The 24240-nt window shown below is 38.4% G+C and overlaps 1 protein-coding gene across 3 annotated transcripts in view; it reads left to right on the forward strand.

The window, feature by feature from the left end:
- NALF1 (NALCN channel auxiliary factor 1) overlaps positions 1-24240 on the forward strand; it is a 637010-nt gene that overhangs the window by 172533 nt on the left and 440237 nt on the right. The gene's annotated exons all lie outside the window — the stretch shown is intronic.

Here is a 24240-nt window from a genome sequence, read left to right on the forward strand (position 1 = left end):
ATGGGATCAAGCCCCGTGTTGGGCGTGGAGCCTGCTTCAGATTCACCCTGCTCTCCCTCTTTTAAAAAATTAAAGCTCAGAAAATTATAGGAAAAGAACCAAAATATTTCCCATCACACATTAATAAACACCATCAACATTTTGGCGTGTTCCTTCTAGGCATACGACCTTCTCCTGGGCAGGAACTATTATACTAACTTCTGTTCTTTGCTGAAGAGTGTATGCACAGTTTTCACATAACTATTGCTCATTGGTTGTTTAATTTCTGTGGGTTTTCTTTGTAAATCTAAGATCATCTGGAGATGATTAGCTGGTTTGCATGAAGGTGAATTATTCTGTAGAAGGATGGATGGGGACAGGCATCACGAGGCGAATGTAGATAAGATCCTGAAACACACCCAGAGGGAACATAGTCTTGGCAATTACTGGCAAACAGCAACAGAACGTCAAGGTTAGAGTCACCATTGGAATCACCTGCTATGGAGCAGGAGCACTTCGTATACAGTAGCTCACTTCACATTTGTAACAGCCTCACAAGAAAGACACCCTCACCCCTATTTTACATGAGGAAACAGGTTCAAAGAGATGTCTTTGTTAGAGGCCTCACTGAAGGCCCTCCCCTCATGCTCACTCCCAGAATCTGAAGAATGCCAGAATAAATGAGACTCTGACCCTCCCTGTGTTCTCGTGAGCATGTGTGCACACGTATGTGTGTGTATGTGTCAGAGAATGTTTTTGAGGATATGGCTATTTTTCCAGACACTGTGACCCTTCTCTTTATGCGCATTTCAGATTCTTTTTTTAAATTGAAGTTCAGGTGACCCACAAGGTTGCATTAGTTTCAGGTGTATAACACTGTGTTTCGACGAGTCCATCCATTATGCTGTGCTCACCACAAGTGTAGCTAACGTGTGTCGTCATTTGGTGCTGTTACAGTACCCTTGACTGTATTCCCTAGGCTGTGCCTTTCATCCCCTTGACTTCTTCCATAACTGGGAACCTGGATCTCCCACTCCCCCTCACCCATGTTGCCCATCTCCCCACCCCCGTCTGACAACTACCATTTTGTTCTCTGTATTTAGGCCTCTGTTTCTGCTTCGTTTGTTTTATTTTATTTTTTTTAGATCCCAGTAATAAGTGAAATCATTTGATATTTGGCTTTCTCTGACTTCTTTCACTTAGCATCATACCCTCTAGGTCCATCCGTACAGTCACAGATGGGAAGATCTCGTTCTTTTTTATGGTTGAGTAATACTCCGTTGTGTTTATATACCACGTCTTCTTCATCCGTTCACCTGCTGATGGCCACTGAGGTTGCTTCCATATCTTCACTATTGTCAATCCTGCTGCAATCAATACGGAGGTGCATGTATCTTTTTGAATCGGTGTTTTCATTTTATTGAGTAAATTTTTGGAGGCACCTGTGTACTGTTTTCCACTGTGGCTGCACCAGTTTGCATTCCCACCAACAGCGCACGAGGGTTCCTTTTTCTCCACGTCCTCGCCAACGCTTGTCATCTTCTTGACCCTAGGCCATTGTGACTGGGGTGAGGTGATCTTTGATGTCATTTGATTGGCACCCCGATGATCAGGGATGTTGACCATCGTCTCACGTACCTGTTGGCCACCTGGATGTCTTCTTTTACAAATGTCTACTCAGGTCCTCTACCCATTTTAATTGGTTTATTTATTTATGTATTTATGTATTTATGTATTTATTTATTTTGGTATTGAGTTGTAAAAGTTCTTTATACATTTTAGATGTTAACCCTTTGTTAGGTGTGTCATTTGCAGATATCTTCTTCCTTTCAGAAGATTGCCATTTCATTTCACCGATGGTTTGCTTCACTGTGCAAAAGCTTTGTATTTTGGGATAGTCCCAGTAGTTTGTTTTTGCTTTTGTTTCCCTTGCCTAATGATATATCTAGAAAAATGTTTGTACAGTCGGTGTCAGAGATTGTTGTCTGTGTGGTTTTTTTTTTTTTCCCCTAGCATCTCAGGATTTTATTTAAATTCACCTTGCTGATGCCTGTCTCAATCCATCCTTCTATATAATGGATTCACCTCTGTGCATATCGGCTAATTATCTTCAGATGGTCTTAGATTTACCAAACTTCATGAGCAATTTTAATGTGTGAGTGTCGACTGGAGGCATAAACTTATCTCTGTGCACCAACATCTGGTGGAGTTCACAGGATTAATTTCCTAAAAGAGGATTTCACAGCAGCTATTTTGCATTTTCTGTGAATCATTAAAAATCATCGGGTGAGACCAAATAACTCCAAACATCATTTAAGTCGAGTGAAGCTTTCATCACTGAGAATTTGCTGCATCATTATCTGCACAATTTCCCGACCTAGAGAGGATAATAAAACTGGCAGAGCCAGCAAGTGGGAGGGTGGATGCAGAGATACGACTTCTGAATTGTGCTTGTGTTTGTTTTGACTTGCATTATCTCCCAAAGCACTTCCCCCCTTCCTCGCCAGCCCTTCTCCAAAAAAAAAAAAAAAAAAAAAAAGGAACCAACAATTGCTTTCTTAGGGTTTGGTTGTTTGGTTCCTCCGCCGAGCTCACAAACATGAACAGAAAACACTGTTGAGATGAGGGAGACAGATACGCTGTGATGTGGTTCATCTCTGAAAAACGTGGTTGTGTTGGTAAACCTCTGTGAGGAGCTCCCATAAGCGCTGCTTGTAAACCTGTTGTAAATAACAGATGTTCGATTGTTCATGCAGCGGCTCTGTGTTCCTTCAGGGAATCCGATACTTCCGGCAGGCCCCAGCCTCTCGTTTATGTGGGACTGAATTGGTTTGCTCCCTTAACGCCCTGTGTCTGCATCACGTGTTGCTGTTTGTATTTATTTGAATCAGAGTTGGGACTTGGGTAGACATGTGCAAAGCGGTTTTAAAGTGACATTCAGAATGTGATGTTTTGTAATTTTCAAGCACTTTCTGTGATATAACCTTTTCTGCACAGCTATTTATTTATTTATTTATTTATTTATTTATTTATTTCTTATATGAAATCTATTGTCAAATTAGTTTCCATACAACACCCAGTGCTCATCCCAAAAGATGCCCTCTTCAATGACCATCACCTACCCTCCCTTCCCTCCCACCCACCATCAACCCTCAGTTCTCAGTTTTTAAGATTCTCTTATGCTTTGGCTCTCTCTCCCACTCTAACCTCTTTCTTTTCGTTTTTCTCCTTCCCCTCCCCCATGGGTTTCTGTTAAGTTTCTCAGGACCCACATAAGAGTGAAAACATATGATATCTGTCTTTCTCTGCATGGCTTATTTCACTTAGCATAACACTCTCCAGTTCCATCCATGTTGCTACAAAGGGCCATATTTCGTTCTTTCTCATTGCCCTGTAGTACTCCATTGTGTATATAAACCACAATTTCTTTATCCATTTCATCAGTTGATGGACATTTAGGCTCTTTCCATAATTTGGCTATTGTTGACAGTGCTGCTATAGACATTGGGGTACAAGTGCCCCTGTGCGTCAGCACTCCTGTATCCCTCGGGTAAATTCCTAGCCGTGCTATTGCTGGGTCATAGGGTAGATCTATTTTTAATTTTTTGAGAAACCTCCACACTTTTCCGGAGCAACTGCACCAGTTTGCATTCCCACCAACAGTGCAAGAGGGTTCCCGTTTCTCCACATCCTCTCCAGCATCTATAGTCTCCTGATTTGTTCATTTTGGCCACTCTGACTGGCGTGAGGTGATATCTGAGTGTGGTTTTGATTTGTATTTCCCTGATAAGGAGCGACGCTGAACATCTTTTCATGTGCCTGTTGGCCATCCGGATGTCTTCTTTAGAGAAGTGTCTATTCATGTTTTCTGCCCATTTCTTCACTGGGTTATTTGCTTTTTGGGTGTGGAGTTTGGTGAGCTCTTTATAGATTTTGGATACTAGCCCTTTGTCCGATATGTCATTTGCAAATATCTTTTCCCATTCCGTTGGTTGCCTTTTAGTTTTGTTGATTGTTTCCTTTGCTGTCTGCACAGCTTTTTAAACAGTGACTGTTATTACTGGTTATGACTGAAAAAAACTAATACGTAAAGGCAAATAAAAATGCCAAAATCATGCATAAGAGAAGGTATCGCTAACATTTCCCATTTACAATTAGTATCTCCTGAAAATGAGTTAGCTTGCCCCCTTTCTCCGGGGTCTCTGGCCCAGGACAGTGCTAGCTAGCACACATTAAGGTCTCACAAATTGATTATAGATTGTATAAATGAACATGTAATTACAAACATAAGAAAAATGCAAAGTCAACATCAATGCCACATAATTACGTTTTCCAAGAAGTATCTATAGTGCATAAACATGGAAAGGAAAGTCTAAAAGTAAGGGGTTTAGAGCATGGTTTAGTGACTTCTGATTTTGAAGCTATTAGAGCTTTTTTGGAAAATACGCTATCTGAAAGTGAAGGCTCAGGAGATCATTCCAATATTTAGTGCACTATTTATGGGCTGTCTGTCTTCCAGGAAGATTGCGGTATCCTCTAGACCCTATCTCATTAACTTGCATACCATTCCTCTGAGGTAGATGATGAGCCATGGCTAAATTATAAATAAAGAGCTGTTAGGTTTATAACAGAGTATTTCATGCATGGAGTCTCAAAGGGCAGAGAGGCCTGGACTCTCCATGAGCACAACTTAGAAATCGCAGGGCAGACTTGTTCCTGATTCTGGCACCCTCAGTTGTGCTAAGTCGTTGGACGAGAGGACCCAGTAATTGCCAGTATTTACTCAGGACCCCTACCTCATGAGTCTTGCGACCCTGCTCTGCAAATGCAAATGGGCCAACAAAGGTAGATGGAGTTATCTAGGAATCGGGTACACAGAACCATCTAGCTGCCAGTGGGAGCTGCTCTAGGGAGGCTGGGGCCTCACCCCACCAGCCCCAGCTGCCAGCAGCACCCCCTCCCCCAGCCCCACGGCAGCCCTGAAGCTGCCTGAGGGCTGGGCCTCACTGAAGTACAAGAGGAACAAACAGTTCGGGGGCTTCCCGGGTCTCAGAGAGGAGATGATGTCGTAGTGGAGATGGAAAGCCCAATTAAACAGAGGACTAGTTGCTTTTTTCCTTTCTTTAAATCCCGCATAGCCTGCTTATTGTTTGGGGACATACAATGAAATATCTGGTTTTATTTGGTGAATGGCTCAGCGATACAGGCTGTTCTGCCCTCCAGGAATTGGAGAAAGGGCGATTTCAGAACAGATTGGAAACTCCCTGCACTACCAGTGTAAGTTTTCAGTTAAATATGCGATTCACCATTTCGATGTAACAAATGATCCTTGATACACATTTCCACATGGCTGTATATTTTTATGGTTTAAACATGTTGATAAAATTGGACGTATGATATAAAAATAAATATATAATAAAAATTGTTCATCCCGGCACCACACACACACACACACACAAAGTAAGAAAATGTTTTCCATTATGTAGGGAGGAGATTTTTCAAAAGTTCAGAATCCCTTCTGTGATTTTGTAGTGGTTTGGTGAGAAGTGAGGTGACTCTTTTGACATCAAATAATTATAGTACCCCACGTTTTCTGTAAAGAACTTGTTTCTAACCTTTGTAGAAATTACACAAATTAATTCAATTTCTGATGGATAGACACTTGGCTTTTTTCTACAAGGAAAATTATAAGAATTAAGTTTAAAAAATTGGCTTTGACAACTGAAATTTGCTTGAAAATGTATATGTTGAACCAAGAATAGTAATGTTTCACTTTCCTTTGTACAGCTTTTCTACCTTCAGATAGGCTTTAAGAATCTTAGAAAATTCCTAGCTTAAAGCTTTGCATAATTATTAAGGGAACTGAGGCCCAAATTGTTAAGTGACATAAATAAAGAAATGGAAAACAGATCTCTCTTTTCCTCATTTTAAATAACCAATAACCAGGGGCACCTGGGTCATCATTTGGTTGAGTGTCCAACTCTTGATTTGGTTCAGGTCAGGATCTCAGGGTCGTGGGATTGAGCCACATGTTGGGCTCTGTGCTGGATGTGCAGGCTACTAAGAATCTCTCTCTCTCTCTCTCTCTCTCTCTCTCTCTCTCTCTCTCCCCCCCCTTTGTCTTTCTCCCCTGAGCTCGCTTTCTCTCTCAAAGAAAAAAACAAACCAAAACAAAACAATAAACCAATAACCAACATTGACATTGGAACCATTTTACCTTTGACTCACACTTAAAGTTGGAGAGAAAAAATCTTTCAATAATATGAGTAAAACTTTTTTGGGAGGGGTGATGATAGGATCTACTTCTGTGGCATGATTTTGTGAATTAAGACTGATATGACTTATCAATATTTAGCTTTTAGTGTGTGGGGGACAGGTTCTCATAAAATATATTTTGACTCTCCAAAATATCCTTTATGGTAACTAAATGTGACATTAAGTACAATTAAATAGTTGGATATCCTTTTATCAGCTGAAACCACATTTATTGAGTGATTAATATTGATAAAGAAAGAATTGATATCAAGATGATACTATAGAAACCTGAAAAATTCCTAAGTACAATTGCTTATCTATTTAAAATGGTTTAATCATTTCTCATCTTCTATGGCTCTTTACATATTTTCTTTATTCCCAATATAAAAACCATTTAAAGCAATTCACAAAATGCAAGCCGTATGACAAGATGAGATAAATACAAGCAAATGTGAACAATAATGTAGGAGAGCAAATATTTCCACCAATATGTGAGGCATTCAACTATACATCGTGCTCAGAACTTTGAACTGGGGCAGGGATGGGGAAATATACTTTCTGAAGAGTTAGCACGCCACAAATGACATTATGCCTATTAGAAATGACCCACAAATTTATCTTTAAGCTTTACTACAACCAAAGCTGATATGAAAATCTGTCAGTTACCATATTTACAGAGCCCATAGTGTAAAAAACAAAATTCTTGCTCAAGAAAAAGAACTGCCATGATACTAACAATATGTGTCTTCAGTTGTGTGTGTTTAGCAATATCTTGTACAGCCTTGGAGTAAACGCAATGATAAATCTCATTGGTTGATAATTGGTTGATAATTATCATATATTGGTATGATAATTGTCATCTTATATTGTGTGTAAAACATTGGTGCTAAGTATTGGGGGGCTAAAGTACAGATGTGTCTTCTACAGTCAAATAATGAGAGTTGTATATCTAGTCAAAGTTACAAATATCAAGGAATTGGAGCCGAATTTATCTCACACAACAATCATAGTATGTCAGGTTCTAAGCACCCAGTTGTCCACTGGGAGATTTGTTGTTTCTTTTCACTTTCTGTTTCATTCACCTGCCGTTGTTCCACTTTGTCCTGAGTTGTCTGTGTGGTCAGCTGGTGAAACCAAAGTACTGATGTCCCTAAAGGGGGACAAAATCACCTGGACAGATAGACCTCAAATTCAAGGTGTCCTTGGGAAATTGCATCAGTGCTTACAGAAAAACGTGCCAGGGTAAAGTTAAATAAGGATGAATACAGAATATCACTCCAGATTAAAAGAACACCGTGCAAAGAATAAAGAACAGTGGGGGTACTGTTCTCCAGTACCAGTACTCCCTTCTAATGCATCCAGGGAAACCATTTTCTTGAATTTGTATTTGCAACAAAAGTGTATAAAATCAGTCATGGATTACAGATTAGTGGAGTAGGAGAGAAGTCTCTTCAGGGAAGAGTAATAGGGAAGAAATCCAGAACGTGGGCTGGGGTTTGGTGGACAATGCATATCAGATACAGCCTTTTAGGTTGTCATAATGATGTTGCTTTTCCTGTGAATGAAGTGAGAAAAAAATAGGTTTTATTTAGAAGGGGGATGTGACCCAACTTATGTTGACTGTGGTGTTGAAAGCAGACCTAAGGGAGGGTGGCAAGAGTGCAAGTGGACATCAGCTTGGAGGCTAATGTGGTGACCTGAGTGAGCCATGGCAGTGGCTGGGACAGGACAGAGCAAGGGGGGAGAAGTGGTGGGGTTGTGAATATAATTGGAAGATAGAGCCCACAGAGTAAATGTGTGGACAGATGGGATGTGCAAGTGAGAAGGAGAAGAATACAAGTCTCTCCTGAAAACTGGAAGGATGGAATACCCAGTAACTTCAGTGAAGAAGACTTTGTGGTTCAGGACTCGGTCAGGACATGCTTTTCTGAGATGTCTGCTACCCATAAATGAGGCAGTGTGCATATGGGCTTAGTGTTCAGTAAAGATTTTTGAGTGAGAGAGGTACATTTATGAGTTCTCGGTATATAGAGAACATTTAAAGCCATTGGATTGGGTGGGATCACAAAAGAGTGAATGTAGAGAAAAAAAGAGGTCCAAGTAGAGAGTTATGAGCCGCTACAACACTAAGAAGTTTAAGAGTTGATCTCTTCAACAAATGGTGTTGGAAAAACTGGAAAGCCTCATGCAAAAGAATGCAAGTGTGCCACTCTCTTACACCATACATAAAAATTAACTCAAAATGAATTAAAGACTTGAACATAGGACCTGAAACCATAAAAGTCCTGTAAGAAAACATAGTTGGTAAGTTCCTTGACATTGGTCTTGACAATGGGTTTTTTTAGATTTGACACAAAAAAATAAAGGCAACAATAGAAAAAATAAACAACTGGGACTATATAAAACTAAAGAAAACAACAACAGAAAACAAACAAACAAACAAAAAAACCCCACCTGCCCAGCAAAGACAACCATCAACAAAATGAAAAAAATAACCTCTGAATGAGAGGAAATATTTGCAAATCTTATAGCTGATAAAAAGTTAATATCCAAAACTTATAAAGAACTCATACAACTCAATAGCAAAAAATAAACAACCCGATTAAAACATTGGGCCACAGATCCAATGGACATTTTTCCAAAGAATACATACACATGGACAACAGGCACATGAAAAGATGCTCAGCGTCATTAATCATCAAGGAAATGCAAATTAGAAACCACAGTGAGATGTTACCTCACACCTGTTAGAATGGCTAATATGTAAAAGACAAGTGTTGGCTAGGACGTGGAGGAAAAGAAACTTTTGTGCACTGTTGGTGGGCATGTAAATTTGTGCAGCCACTATGGAAAACAGTATGGCAGTTCCTCAAAAATTGAAAAAAGGGCACCTGGGTGGCTCAGTCGGTTGAGCAACTGACTCTTCATTTTGGCTCAGGCATGATCTCATGGTTTGTGAGATAGAGCCCCATGTCAGGCTCTGTGCTCTCAGTGTGGAATCTGCTTGGGATTCTCTCTCCCTCTCTCTTTTCCCCTCTGCTTGCACGCACGCACACGTGCAGTCTCTCTCTTTCTCAAAATAAGTAAATACCCTTTAAAAAATTAAAAATAGAACTACTGGTATGATCTCACAATTCTGCTCCTGGGTATTTATCTAAGTTTTCACTAAGTTGAAAAGATACATGCACCCTCTTGTTCATTGTAGCATTAGTCACAGTAGCTAAGACTGGAAACAACCTAAGTGTCTGATGACAGATGAGTACATAAAGACAATGTGGTGTACATATAATGGAATGTTATTCAGCCATAAAGAAGAGTGAAATCTTGCCATTTGTGATGACATGGATGAATCTTGAGGGCATTAGGCTAAGTGAAATAATTCAGACAGGGAAAGATAAATACTATAGGATCTCAATTCTATGTGGATCTTAAAAAAATAACCACAACAATACAAGACAAGCTTAAAGATATAGAGAACAGATTGATGGTTGACAGAAGCAGGGTGTAGAGGTGTGCAAAATGGGTGAGAGGGGTACAAACTTCTAGTTCTAAATAAGCCATGGGGATGTGATGTACAACATGACAACTATAGTTAATAATAAGATCATATTATATATTGAAAGTTGTTAAGAGAGTAAATCTTAGAGAAATCTAAGATTTAGAAGATTTACTTCTAAGAAAAAATTCTGTGACTGTATGGTGATGGGTATTAGATAGACTTGTGGTGATCATTTCACAGTATATACAAGTATCGAGTCACTATGTTGTATACCTGGAAGTAATAACATGAGAAAAACAGTAGTTGAAAAGCAACCTTAAATGGAGAATGAGCAGGAGAACTGGACAATGTGGTGTCTGGGGGCCAAGTGAGGAAGGTTGGTTATGTGCTTACAGGAAGGAAGCATCCACTGTGTTCATGCTGCTGAATGCACAAGGAGGGTGAGTGCCTGCTGTTACAGTGGCGGCAAGGAGGCTGTTGGTGACATTGTTGAGAGGAGTCTTTATAGAAGGATGAGGGCAAAAAGCTGATGGAATGTCTCACGTGAGGTGAAATGATGATGATGATGATGATGATGATGATGATGATAAAACCTTTTAGATTTTCTATCGTAAAATATTGTATTGGCTTCTAAATGCCTGAAATACATTTTATTGTGTTTCCTGAGCTAGTGATACTGGGAATTTAACCTGTGTGGCTGTAGTTAAACCGTGGCATGAAGTATTAAGTTCTACATTTAGAAAAGGACTAACATCTTGACAGTTTTCTGCTTTGAAGATCATTAAAAATGAACTCTGTTCCCAATTACTGAAGAGAGTTTAATTGTGTGTCTTTCCTGCAGTGGCAGGACTCACTACACACCTTCTGAAGGTCTTCTTTGGCTGTAAGATAAGACAATTTCATTTAATCAGTTTTCTATTCAGGGCGATTACCTTTGGACACCGAAGAGAAAATGTGTTCCCCAAGGAAATGGTGAATGAATTTTGTGTACTACGTTCTGAGAAGTATCACTAGAATTTATCACCTGAAAACACAGTAGAACATTCTGCTTTGAGTATGAAATATCACAGCACGTTTTAATATAAGGGCTTATTTACTATGCAACTCTACATGCCTATGTAACACCAGCATGATCTGTCCTTCCGTTAAACAGAATCATTCAAGCTGAGTATTTAGTGTCATAGTAAGTGGCAGGAGAATATATAGCTTGTTAATTTAGATAAATTTAGTTAAACTTGCATAGTAGACCTATCAAAGTGAATAATGTACAAATATCAAACACTTGAAAAATTAAATTAGAATTTAAATCAATTTAGAATAACTAATTCAAGTTCATTTTAATTTCCAAAATCTTTAAAAGATATTTATCCTGGAAAAGCACAGTCTTAGTTAGGCCAAATCTGATTTCAGTTTTATACCTGTTCACTGAGCCCCTGAAAACTGAGAGTATATTTTTGCAACTAATAATAGTAGTCATTATCATTTAATTAGAATATGTTCATGGATGCAGATTCTCTTCTCTTTCATTTCTTAAAAATAAAAACTTACATAATAACATCTTACATGAAAATTTCTTGTTAATTTGCTAATTTCAGTTTTTAGAATCTGTAATTATAGAACATTATGAAAAGGTGAATTATGTGACATTACTTCTGTTTTCAAATTATTTTTAATGGACACGGTGCTTGAGAACTGCATGAAACACACTTGTACAAAATGATATTATGATGGATAAAATTAAAATCCAAATTAAAAGAAAGATTATTCCTGATTTTTCCATGAGTATTTTTTTTTCATGATTGCCATCAAAGTTAGTTTTCCCTAAGGAAATACTATTAATGCTCTTGATAATTTTTAAAGTCTTCTAAATAAAATGTAGAGGGTTAGTAGATAATACACATTATTTGCTATTCTGTCCTATCATAGAGACATATCCTGGAAATAATAAGTTTCATTGGTAACTGGTTGAGTCTAGTATCCAGGATGCCATTTGGATGTTTTCTTGTATACCTGTGGGTACCTCTAACATGCTCTTTGTGGCCAGGCTGTGATGACCAGGCTATGGGACATAGAGCGAATGAGAAGAAAGGTAACCACTATGGGAGGGGAGAGAAACATAAGTCAGAAGACTTCCATGCCTAAAATATCAGAAGAAGGAATTTAATTTTAATGGAATGAGAGACGCTTTTAGGACTCCATCACCATCCCTTTTATACCTAATGAGGATTCTTGAATTTCATCCTTCCTAGAGAAGAAGTGAATGTTAATAGTTCCTTCCTGTAATTTTTCCAAAGACTGTAGCCATAGGGAGAATCCACAGAATCATAAAATTATAGATTGGGTTGAAGAACTGAGAAAATTAAAAAGAATCTACATAGATTTCTTGCTTGTCTTTTCTTCATCGTCTTTTCTTCTTTCCTTCTGGATAAGGCTGTAACAGGTTTAAGTATCAGGCTTAAAATATGTATAAAATTAGTGTTGTGGAATATATTTACTCCTTGACATTTCTTATTAGCTGGCATAATTATCTCAATGTGAATTGGGCTGGGGAACCCATGATTTTCCCAGCGATGATGGATGACAGGATGTTATCTCAAACTGTGAGATGGGAGGTAATTCAGTTTTCACAGAACATTTATGTAATGCTAATTGAATTAATCCTTGGGCTGTGTGGCATTTCTTGTTTAAGGTATTATACGCCTAATGCTTTTATTTGTTAGGAAGCTTTTCCTTCTTGCATTTCACATTTGGCTATCCATAGTCCTGGTTCAAATGGCCACTTGCAAAAGGCATGGCTACAGTTTGGTTGTTGGGCATCAATGGGTCAGTATTCTTTATTTCCTAGAATGTGTCGTGAACAGCAGATGCAAAAGTAAAAGCAAGCTAATCAGACTGCTTTTCTAACCCAAAGAAATGCATATACTTTGCAGATTAAATTAAAAGTATCTGATGGAGCTTGATTGAACATCCTTGCTAGCACCCACTGCTGATAATGGAAAGGACTCTGCTACCTGCTGATAAAATGTGTGGGGGTGGGGTGAGTGTGGGCGGGACTGGAAGTGGAAGGAATCCTGGAATCAAATTTATACAGAACTGCTCAGTGACTATCTTCTGATGATGAATGCACATTTTTTTTTGGTAAAGTTCCTAGACCCAAGAAGCTCAGAGTACCGAATAAGTTTTGTTTGAGATACTTGCTCCATTTTTCCTTCTGACAAAATAGAGTTAGTTCTGTAAGTCTTCGATAAAGATGCCAACCACATGCTATAGAGGTGAGGAGGGAGAGAAGAGGGTCTAGGGAGTAAGTGCAGCATTGGCAGTTTGAGGGGTAAGAAGGACAGCCTTTTTAGATATTCATTCATTTGACTTTCTTCCCTTATTGCCAACAACATGGAAGATACTCCAGTGGCTACCAGAGATACAAAGATAAGAGACGCTCTGTACTGATAAGGCACCAGTAATATAATGGAGGGGGGGAGATGAATACAGTGGATTATGTGCAAATTATAGACTAGGAGTATAAACGGGATGGTATGTAGCACAAAGAAACGACTCGATTCACTGTGGGACACGGGTTGGTTCCCAGTGGGAAGAGACACTTCAGTGGATTACTAAAACGATAACCAGGAATTAATTAGGAGGGAAACCATGTGTGTACGTGTGCACGCATCTGTAGGGTGAACTGTGGCTAGTTGAGGAGGGTATTTCAATAGAATATTTGACATGAAAGGACACAGCAAAATGGAATAAGTACTGGTCATATGGGTAACTAAAATCGTTCAGTTTGTATAGACTTGGAGCATTGTAGAGTGCATGGGTGAGATTAGCTGGAGATATAGTCCAGTTTTAGATTGTTGTGAGCTCCTTGCATTTCGTGAAGAAGTAATGGGGATCTATTAAATAGACAAATTGGGGAGGGGATAATAATCACATTTTTGTTATAGAAGTATTCTACTGAGAGTAAGGGAGAAGGATCAGAATTGAGGAGTAAATCACAGCAGGGGGGTTGTTTTCATTATACTGGTAAAAAATAATAAATGTAGACAAGGGCAGCCATGAGGCTGAAGGACTAGTACAGTCAGAGTAAAGGATCTGAGTTTAGAACAATTATAAGGCTGCGGGCAGAGTAAGAATTCGGAGTTTGATTTTTCAGAAATAGAACAATTTCAGAAATAGAACAATAGAAATGACAGGAAATGGGGTTTTAAAATGATGCAGTGTTTTTCAGAAGTCATATTGATTGAAATAAAGGGATCAGTGCATAAGATATAAATTCAATATTCAACATAAAGTATAGTCTAAGGAGCAAAGCTTTGATACATGAGATGAAACGTCCTGCAAGTTGTAGACACTAGTAAGGAGGTGATAGAGAGCCATACAGATTACAAAGCAGGCAAAGAAGTCAAGAGTAGGAAAAGAGACCAAGAAGCTTGGATGGTGGACAGACAGCTCCCTTGCCTAAGCTAATGAAAGTTGTTAGAGATAGAAGAAAGAACTGGCAGGAGGCAAAGTTCAAAGATAGATGAGCCTTTGGCAGAATCAGAAAAACTCACCCATCCCCACATTCAGGAGGCTCACCAAATTTTAACAAAAATAAATAAAAAGATTTACACCTGGTGACAATATAACAAAACTGCAAAACAAAGAGAAGGGTGGTAAGAGTAACCTGTAGGGGACCACTGTCAGATGAACAATTTGCATCTTAAAGCACCCATGGAAACCAGGAGACAAAAGTGCTCAGGAAAAATCACTGACATCTTAAAAGTCTATACCGACTCAAATTCTGTTTCAAGAGGGAGGGCACAATAAAGATATTTTTTAGTCTAAAAGGAAAAGCAAACAAACAGTGTTTGCCACCACAGCCCTTACTAGAGGAACAAAATTCCAGACCATGACATTTCCTGCAACTCTGAAGTGCCAGATGACATTGTGGGCTGGGAAATTGATCAGTAGGTGGGGAGTCTACACAAAGGTATGTGTGGTGTTGATATTTCAGGTATTGGCATAGGATGAGGTTGAAGCACATACATTAGAAAGACAAAACGGAGAGCCATCCTTAGATGGCGTGACAGTCAGGTATAGGTTCTTGTTTAAAAGCAGACACCTCAGAGTATACAGTTGTAGTCACAGGACAGCAATCAAGGGGAAATACAGCGAAACTTCGAAAGGAACATGTAGCCACAGCATTAAAATCACAGCCCATAAAATGGGACCTTCTCTCCACAACTCCTTCGGCAAACTTTCTCTTCGCACTGAGGTCATTGATCAGTCCCTTTGCCTCCCAAACACACACACACACACACGTATATGCATGCACACACAAGACAGATCCATGGAACTCATACACTTACACAAAATACCAGCCCCCCAAAAAGTCAACCCAAGTAGCTTCTTAAAAGCTGATGTATATGGTGGTGATGGTTATATCAGAGAGAGGAAGGAGTTGGTTTTTTTTTGGGGGGGTGGTAATATTTGTAGTACTTGTAGAATTTTACAATGTTTATTCATATAAAAGAATTGGACACATTTGTCTGGAGCTCAGGGCAACGTTTGAAACTGAAGATGTAAATTTATGAAGACATTCTTAATTTATAACAGAAACACAAGAAAAATTAATATGGTGCATCAACAGATTCACATATATAATTAACGAGCTAATAATCAACACTACTTTTATTTATTTATTTATTTATTTATTTATTTATTTTTTGAGAGAAAGTAATGGACTGAGTTTAATGACAACTATTTGGTATTTTCTAAGGTCACTTGCAATAGTAACCAACAAAAGGATAGGTTGAAATTTAAAGATAAAAATAATCATGTGTTTTGACATTTACAAAGGCACAAAGTATTGGTGATAATTGAGTTCAGCTCTTCTTCCTTATTTTTCTTTTCTTCCTCTCTTTAGTCTGGAAATATAGCATAGAATTCAAAGCAAAATGGGAGTTAATTTTCAGTTATCTTCTATGCATTAATAATTATTTTTGCTCCCTCAATGTGTGAAATTTCATTTGTGCCCCTTTCCAAAGTGAAGTTTCCCACCTCTAATTTACAAACTGTATTTTATTTTATTTTATTTTATTTTATTTTATTTTATTTTATTTTATTTTATTTTTTATTTTTATTTTTATTTTTATTTTTTGAGTTTTGAGATTCGTATTTTATTTACAAGTAGATGAAGAATGTCTTCTGTGAATGCTAACTTGGGACAAGAAGAACAACATAAAGAGGTAGTTGCTGGCTCCACAGTGATGTGTGAAAGGAGTCGTTGCCCCCATGTTTTTTTTTTTTTAAACAATGATTTTGTCATTAAAAAGGAAAAAAAAACAACAACAAAGCCACATGATTTCTTCATGTTGCACATGCGAAAGAATTCAAAATAAAAATGACTTTCGAAACTCTACAGTCTCTAGTCAAATGTGTGAGGTGACCACAATGTCACTTTCATTCAGTGAGAGCCCCTGCTCCCCAAGAGCAATGGCCTCGGAGCAAATGACTTAATACTCATCAAGAGTATCCGCTCGAGGAATGGAGAGACCCCGATCCTTAAGAGCTTGAACTCTCAGCTTCTCAGCTTCCAGTTTTGTCTGCTGTTCTGCCCTTTGTTCTTCTAGTATTTCTTCAATAGACACTTGCTGGAGCTGTGTGTCTCTCTCCTTTTCCAAGTCTATTTCTCCTAGTAGGACTGTATTTTAATAGCTAAGTCGTGTGATTATGGTCATGTGCCAGGCACAGTACCGAAGGCTGTGATAGACAGAGTGCTGAGCAAGCGATGCTTCTTTTGAAGAGCTAACATAAATAGAAAAAAAAAAATTATTGTGTTCAGTTACACTGCTTTTATAAATAAACCATGCCATTTCTGTAAATTGGGGAATTTGGTGGGAAAAATATATTCTAACAGATGAGTGAAATGGTCTGGTTGCTCTCTACTTTGTCAACATAATGCACAACATGAACTATCAACAAAAAGAACCACCTGAAGAGTTACTCTTTGGGGGAACAGAAAGCTTTGGCTATAGAAATTTCATGAAAGGATTTGACAAATCTGTTGATATTCATTGTGTTTATAATATGTAGAACACAAAAATATTCCACTAAATCAGAATGTTAGTGTTATTCTCTCAAAATCTGAGAGGCTATTCAACTTTTTACTTGTGTATATAAGTAGTATGTAGACACAGCCATTTAATATCACTCAACAGGATAACATCTTGCAGCTCATAGGGGTTTGTCAAACACAGGAATGAATGATCCCTGTGCCTGGAGTTTGAGACCATTCTAAGAAATGTGCTCTATCACCTTCCAGGGCCATGCTATTCTGTGTAAGTTCTACAAAACATCTAGAGAGAGAGAGAAGAGCGGTTGCTCTTCAGACTCCTGTTTTACGTTTAGTTTTATTTTTTACTTTGAACTCCAGAGGAGTAAGGATGCTGTTTTCTGAGTTGCAAGTAGAGGAAGAGATTTTTGAGGACCTTGTTCATGTATTCGTCTTTTCTCACCTTTGTTACATAGAAACTTGTCTTCTTCATTTGAGATCCCAAAGTACATCCTCCTCATCTGAAGAACCTGCCAACTGCTCACTGCACAGAACCTGATAGCTGTCAGCTCATGATTCGCATTCCCTTTGCACGCTTTGAAATCCAGTATGCACGGGGGCTGAATCAAGGCACATGATGCCCGTAAATGCTCCCTGTGGAACCTCTGGTAGCTGGAATTACCCTATTTTCCCTGCTTCCTGCTCTGAGACTGCCCTTCCTGCCCGCCACATACAGGTGACTAACTAGGCAGCCAATCACAGCACCCCGTCCCCTGAGGGGGAAAGATGCTCTCACTTTCAGGTCCTTCTCACTTTCAGATGCAACAGCAGGGAGGAAGTGGGCTCACCGTGTTTAAAATGGGCATATTTTCACTTCCTTAATTTTTAATTTTGTATTTAAAATCTTTTGTGTATGTATGTGTGTGCACATGTGTGCCTATGTGTGAGGAGTAAGTAGTCGAAGGCAAGTAAGCTTGACCTTGAAAATATCCCCAGGATATTTGCTTCCAATGGAGCAGTTGTGGTGTCTTCTGGAAACCTTGGCTGTGGAGGTCATCCTTCAGATTCCTGTTTTTTTTTGTTTGTTTGTTTGTTTGTTTGTTTTTTGCCTTGAGGGTTGGAGTAGAAGGAACATACTCTACTTAAGGGTAACCTATCTATACAAAAAGCTCAAGATGCACTGAAAGTAAAAATGGAGCTAATGACTTAGTTGACAGATTCTAGCATTTCTACACTTCAATTTGTAATAAAAAAAAAAAAAAGGAGGAGGAGGAGAGGAGAAAGAGACTTCTGGTAAGATTAGGAAGACCCTAAGCTCATCTTGTCCCACGGATACAGCTAGATAGCAGCCACATCAGTGCGAATAACCCAGAAAATGACCTGACGACTCTCCACGGCTAAATGTAAAGAGGCCACATTGAGGAGGTGGGGAAGGGAGGTGATGCAGTCAGGAGCTCTAGGGATTGCAGAACCCTCAGCGGGAGGGAGGGATGTTGTGGCAGAGCTAAGAGAGAAACAGACTCTCACACCAGGGAGCCCAAACAGAAAAGATGAATCCCCATAACATTTGGCTTTGCAAAACAGAAGGGGCAAATTTCACAAGTTCTTAGAACCAGTGGGGTTTCAAACCTAGAACTTTAAAAATCAGCAGGCTCCTTGGAGAGTCAGGAGGGTGAGAGAAAACTGAGTCCCTGCTAAAAAGATAGCATGACAAATAGCTCCGGGGAGATAGAGCACAGAAGCAGTGTTTTGAAAAATGCCTGGGATATACAGGAGGCAGATTTGCTTACTAATCCAAGGGCATGTGCAGGAGGGGCAGGGATCCTTGGGAGACTTCTCCAGGAACAAAGGGGCTGCTGGGCACCATTTCCTTCTCCTACCTCCCAGCACAAACACAGGGACACGTGCAGGAAGCAGCACTGTGCCAACACTTGCTACTTAGGTTGCTAACAGCCCACCCTGCCCAAGTGTTCTTCTGAGGAAACACTGCCTCCAGCCAGGCCTTCATCCAGGTTCCCTCCCAGAGCAGACATGGACAAATCTTGTTAATACCTGTGTCCCACCTCCATATTCCTTCTATAAATCCACCTTTCTAGCCTGGCCTGCCTTGATCTGGCAGCTGCAGGTCCCCGCACACCAGTGCAGACCTTGCTGGCACCCTGTGCCCCACCCCCACATTTTCCTGCAGTTCAGTGCTACTATATCTCTGGAAAATGCCTGGGCTGACTCAGGTTAATCCAAGGCATCCCTATACCAGCCCATTAACAACACAGGGACCAAACAATGCCCACAACAGGCAAAGAGAGCCCTTGCAGACAACTGGACTGAAGGCAAAAGTGGTTCAGCCACAACAGTGGGGCACACACAACACACATACAAGACATGCCTGAAGTGCCAGGTTTTGGTGAACAGGGGACATTGCACTACAGGGCACCACAGGACCTCATCTTCATAAGGCCACTGTTTCAAGAGCAGAAGAAGTAGCTGAGTTTCCTAACACATAGAAACAGACACAATTAGTTAGATGAAACGAGGAGACAGAGGAATATGTCCCAAATGAAAGAACAGGGCAAAGTTACAGAAAGAGACCTAAATGAAACAGAGATAAGTAATACACCTGATAGAGAATTTTAAGTAGTAGTCATAAAGATACTCACTGTACTTGAGAGGAGAGTGGAGGACCTCAGTAAGATCCCCTAACAAAGAGATCGAAAATATAAAAAAGAACTCATCAGAGATGACGGGCTCAATAAGTGAAATTAAAAATACATTAGATGGAATAAATAGTAAATAGGAAGCAGAACAAATCAGTGACCTGGAGGACAGAGTAATGTGAAGCAATCAGGCTGAAGAAGAGAGAGAAAAATAAATAAGAATTAAAATAGATTTAGGGAGCTCAGTGACAGCCTCAAGCATAGTAACATTTGCATTTTATGGATTCCAGAAGGATAAGAAAGAGAAAAGGGGGAAGAAAGTTTATTTGAAGAAATAGGAGCTGAAAACTTCCCAAATCTGGGGAAGGAAACAGAAATCCAGATCCATGAAGCACAGAGAGCCCCCAACAAAGTCAACCCAAGAAATCCCACAAGACAAATAATGATTAAAATGGCAAAGAGTGGTTATAAAGAGAGAATTTTACAAGAAACAAGAGAAAAGAAAGCAGTTACATACAATGGAAACTCCATAAAGTCATCAGATAATTTTTTAGTAGAAACTTTGCAGGCCAGAAGAGAGTGGCCTAATATATTCAAAGTGCTGAAAGAAAAAAAAAAAACCCCAAAACGTGAAGCCAAAAAAACTATCCAGCAAGGCTATCATTCAGAATAAGAAGGAGAGCTAAAGGGTTTCCCAGATGAACTAAAGTAAAGAAATTCATGACCATGATACCAGCTCTACCATAAATGTTAAAGGGAACTCTTTGAGTTGAAAGGAAAGACCATAATTAGGAGTCAGAAAATTAGGAAACACAAAAGCAGTAAAATTAACTGTATCTATAAAAATCAGTCAAGGGATAGACAAAATAAAAAAAATGTAAGCTATGACTCCATATACCGAAAATGTGGGGTAGAGGGAGAAGAGTAAAGAATGAGTTCAAACTTAAGAAACAATTAACTTAATATAGACTGCTATATGCTGAAGATGTCATATACAAACCTAATGGTAACCATAAATCAAAACCCAGTAATAGATATGCAAAAAATAAAGACAAAGGAATCCAGGTATATTACTAAAGAAGGCCACCAAACCATGAAAGAAGAGAACAAGAGAAGAAGGGAATAGAGAAGAACTACAAAAACAACCACAAGTCTGGCAACAAATCTGTCTGTTAATACATGTCTATCAATAATTACTTCAAATATAAACGGACGGAATGCTCCAATCAAAACACAGAGGGTGACGGAATAAATAAAAATGCAAGACCCATGTATATGCTGCCTACAAGACACACATTTCAGACCTAAAGACACCTGGAGTTTGAAAGTGAAGGAATGGATAAGCATTTATCATGCAGATGGAAGTGAAAAGAAAGCTGGGGTAGCAATACTTCTATTGGGCAAAATACAGTTTAAACAAAGACTGTAACAAGAGACAAAGAAGGACACTATGTAATCATAAAGGGAACAATCCAACAAAAGGTATAATAATTATAAATAACTATGCACCCAACATGGAAGTACCCAAATACATAAAGCAGCTAATAACAAACAAAAAATGTAATTGATAGTAAGACAATAACAGTAGGGAACTTTAACACCCCACTTGCATCAATGGATAGATCATCCAAACAGAAAATCAACAAGGAAACAGTGTCTTTGAATGACACTTTGGACCAGCTGGATCTAACAGATATATAGAGAACATTGTATCTTAACACAGCAGAATACACATTCTTTTCAAGTGCACATTCAACATTCTTCAGAATAGATCACATATTAGGCCACAAAACAGATCTCAACAAATTCAGAAAGATTGAAAGCATGTGATGCATCTTTTGCAACCACAATACTATGAAACTTGAAATCGACCACAAGAAACAAATCTGGAAATAGCACACTTACATGGCAGTTAAATAACATGCTACTAAACAGTGAATAGGTCAACCAAAAAATAAAAGAGGAAATAAAAAAAATATATGGAGGTAACTGAAAATGAATTAACAAGAATCCAAAATCTTTGGAATGCAGCAAAAGCTGTTCCAAGAGGGAAGTTTATAGCAGTACAAGCCTACCTCAAGAAGCAAGAAATATCTCAAATAAACAATCTAATTTTACACCTACCAGAACTAGAAAAAGAAGAAACAAAACCCCAAACCAGTAGAAGGAAGGAAATAATAAAGATTAGAGCAGAAAGAAATAAGTGAAATAGAAACTATAAACAAAACAAAACAAAACAAAAAAACAGTAGAACCGATCAGTGAAACCAGGAGCTGCTTCTTTAAAAAGATCAACCAAATTACTAACCATCTAGCCAAACTCATTAAAAAATCAAGGACTCAGAATCAGAAGTGAAGGAGGAGAAATAGCAACTGACACCACAGAAATACAAAGGGTGTAACAGAACATTATGGAAAATTATATGCCAACAAATTGGACAACATAGAAGAAACGAATAAATTTCTAGAAACATAGAAACTCCCAAAACTGAATGAAGAAGAAAGAAAATTTGGACAGATCAATTACCAGCAATGGAATTGACAGTAAAAACAAAACAAAACAAAATTCAACTCCCAACAAGCAAAAGTCCAGTATCAGATGGCTTCACAGGTGATTTTTATCAAACATTTAAAGAAGAGTTAACACCTATTCTTTTCTGACTATTCCAAAAAACAGAACAGGAAGACTTCTGGATTCATTCTATGAGGTCAGCATTGCCCTGATACAAAAACCAGATAAAGACACTCCAAAAAAAGAGTTCTATAGGCCAACAACTCTGATGAACATAAATGTGAAATACTTAACAAAACATTAGCAAATTAAGTGCAACAATATATTTAAAAATTCACTCACCACAATCAAGTGGGATTTATTCCTGAAGTACAAGTATGGTTCAATATTCACAAATTGGTCAATGTGATACAACACATCAACAAGAGAAAGGATAAAAACCACATGTCATTTCAATAGATGCAGAAAAAGCATTTGAGAAAGTACGTCACCCCTTCGTGATAAAATCCTCAACAAAGTAAGTTTAGAGGGAGCATACCTCAGTGTAATAAGGGCCCTATATAAAAAAACCCACAGCTAATATCATAGGCAATGGTGAAAAAAATGAAGCTTTTCACCTTACATCAGGAGCAAGACAAGGATGTATACTCTCACCACTTTTATTTAACATAATACTGGAAGTCCTAGCCACAGCAATCAGATAAGAAAAAAGAATTAAAGGCATCCAAATTGGTAGAGAAGTATGATGTTCACTATTTGCACATGAGATAATACTGTATATAGAAAACCCTAAAGACCCCACCAACAAACTACCAGAGGTAATAAATGAATTCATTAAGGTCACAGGATACAAAATAAATATACATAAATCCATTGGATTTCTATACATTAATAATGGAGTAGCAGAAAGAGAAATTGAGAAAACAATCCCATTTACAGTTGCACCAAAAATAAGAAAATGACTAGAAATAAACTTAACTAGGAGGTAAAAGACCTATACTCTGAAAACTATAAAATATGGATGAAAGAAACTGAAGACGACACAAACAAAGGGAAAGAGATTCCATATTCATGGATTGGAAGGACAAATATTGTCAAAATGTGTATACTACCCAAAACAATCTATATTTAATGTGGCCCCTATCAAAATACCGAAAGCATTTTTCCCAGAACTAGAACAAACTGTCCTAAAATTTGTACATGACCATAAAAGATCCCAAATAGCCAAAACTGTCTTGAAAAAGAACAAAACTGGAGGTATCACAATCTTAGATTTCAAGGTATACTACAAAGGTTTAGTAATCAAAACAGTATGATACTAGCACAAAAATAGATCAATGAAACAGAATACCAAGCCCAGAAATAAATCCATAACTGTATGGTTAACTGATCGTCCACAAAAGAGGAAAAAAGATTCAATGGGATAAGACCGTGATGTTAGAGGACAACTGGACAGCTACATGCAAAAGAGTGAAACTAGACCATTCTTTACGCCATACACAAAAATAAAGTAAAAATGGATTAAGGATCTAAATGTGAGACCTGAAACCACAAAAATCCTAGAAGAGAGCACAGGCAGTAATTTCTCTGACATCAACTATACAAATACACATTTTTAAAATATATCTTCTGAGACAAGAGAAAAAAAGAAAAAATTAACTATTGGGACTACATCAAAATGAAAGAAACCTGCACAGCAAAGGAAACAATCAACAAAACTAAAAGACAACATGAAGAATGGGAGAAGATGTTTGCAAATGACATAGAGATAAAGGGTTAGTGTCTAAAACATATAAAGAACTTGTACAACCCAAAACAAACAAACAGAAAAAAACACACAAATAACCCAATTGAGAAATGGGCAGAAGACATGAATACACATTTCTTTGAAGAAGACATCCGGATGGCTAACAGACACGTGAAAAGATGCTCAGTATCATTCATCATCAGGGAAATGCATAACAAAACCACAATGAGATATTACCTGACACTTGCCAGAATGGGTGAAGTAAAAAACACAAGAAACAACGGGCATTGGTACGGACTCGGAAAGAAAGGAACCCTTGTGCACTTTTGGTGGGAATGCAATCTGGTGCAGCCACTGTGGAAAACAGTCTGGAGATACCTCAAAAAGTGAAAAATAGAACTACCCTAGGATCCAGTAATCGCACACTGGGTATTTGCCCAAAGAATACAACAACACTAATTCAAAGGGATACATGCACCCATGTGCTTATAGCAGCATTATCTACAAAAGCCAAATTATGAAAGCTGCCCATGAATGGATAAAGAAGATGTTATATATA

The sequence above is a fragment of the Herpailurus yagouaroundi genome, unplaced genomic scaffold (assembly GCF_014898765.1).
Source record: "Herpailurus yagouaroundi ecotype Mexico unplaced genomic scaffold, PumYag 164, whole genome shotgun sequence".
NCBI classification, from domain to species: domain Eukaryota; kingdom Metazoa; phylum Chordata; class Mammalia; order Carnivora; family Felidae; genus Herpailurus; species Herpailurus yagouaroundi.